This window comes from Tenrec ecaudatus, chromosome 6 (genome assembly GCF_050624435.1).
Source record: "Tenrec ecaudatus isolate mTenEca1 chromosome 6, mTenEca1.hap1, whole genome shotgun sequence".
NCBI classification, from domain to species: domain Eukaryota; kingdom Metazoa; phylum Chordata; class Mammalia; order Afrosoricida; family Tenrecidae; genus Tenrec; species Tenrec ecaudatus.
The window spans coordinates 21,994,393-21,996,039 of record NC_134535.1 but is presented as its reverse complement, the minus strand read 5'-3'; positions in this window follow the sequence as shown (position 1 = coordinate 21,996,039).

The following is a 1,647-nucleotide window of genomic DNA, read 5'->3' as shown; positions in this document are numbered from 1 at the left end:
GGTTCCATTAATCTAGGTCTTTCTTTATGTCAGTATCACTCTGTGTTAGCAATGCATGTGGAGGGTGTCTTACAATAGCCTCAATTCACAGTGGATTGAAGTAGAACAAATAACTAGTTTTTCGTCAAAGACTCTTGGCCCTACCCAGGCCAGGTGAATCTTCCATCCCTGCCCCACCCCCACGTCCAGCCCCAACAGCTTACCTAGAGGTCAGTGTGGATAAGGGCTCTCCTTTGTTGAGAAGCAGTGGCATGCCACACCTACCATGTCAGCATCATTGTGTCATTGTCTGTCTTGTGCACTTGACCATGGATTCTTGGAAATCTAGGGCAATTTTCATTATCCCTCGCATAGGATGAATAAGAGGCCCTTCAAAATATTAGTCGAATGAATAAATGAAAAATATATTTGTATTTTTTTATGTCCACAGGCAAATGGAAAATGCAACCTTGAAATCTGAAATTGAGGGGTGAAAACATAGATCAAGCTGCACTGAGATTGTGTTTCTTCAACATGTCTGTGGAAACAGCATGCGATCAAGCAAGGCAGAGAGCCTGTGCTCCAATGAGTTTAGAAACACTGTGTTTAAAGCAAGGTTAGACATGTGTAATTGCAGCGCCTCTCAGAGCCTTTGTTGTACAACACGCACGCTGAGTCTCCGTGATAGGGGTCATTTGGTTGAAGTGTTTCTCCTTTTTGGACAGCCGCTATTCTGGGGATCACATGTGTCTGGTCTCTAAATGACAACTTAAGAGATGATGGAGCCACCCTTTGCATTTGGCATAGTTACCATATACCAGGTGCCAGGAGTAAAACTATGAATGAAACAGGCATTATTTCCTGCTTTCTCAGAGCCCATGATCTATCTAGCTGGGGGGTTAGCACCTCATAGTGAGAATTCAGTGTGGTAACTGCAGTGCACAAATTGTGCTTAAATAAGACAAAGGACAGAGGAGGATGTGATTTAGTGTCCCCTAGGGGGGGCTTAAGGAGCCCTAGTGGTGTAATGAGTTATGCACTGGGCTGCTAACTGCGAGGTCAGTTGTTTGAAACCACCAGCTGCTCCTTGGGAGAAAGATGAGGCTTTCTACGCTTGTAAAGTGTGACAGTCTGGGGAACACACAGGAGTAGTTCTACTCTGTATTACTGGGTTGCTGGGCGTCAGAACTGACTCAATGGCAGTTGGTTTGTTTGGGTTAGGTAGGACTAGGGTGTTAGGGGATGCTTGACAGAATGGAACAATGAGGAGGCACTGGACAAAGAGGGAAAGAACTCTCTGTCTCTCCAGAATTTTGGCAGCAAGGCTAGTGAGTTGGAAGCAACTCAAAGGCATCCAACAACAAGCCAGTGAGGCATCACTACCTCCCTCTCCTAGAGCCCAGGGCACAGGTGGGGCAGGGCATACTCCAGAGGGCCCCATTCAACTAGACTGTAATGAACAATATCCCGGAGTTGTTCAACTACAAGCTCCAGACTCCTTCAGACGTGTCTTAAGTTGTTTCATTTCCGCTCATCCCTCCCTGTCCCACGTCACCATCATGCTCAGAGAGCCCTCGCCTACTTCACACCACAGCTGTAGGAGACTTTTGGGTACCAACCCCCTCCCAGTGGACTGAAGCAGATGTGGACTGACTTCTGTTCCTAAAT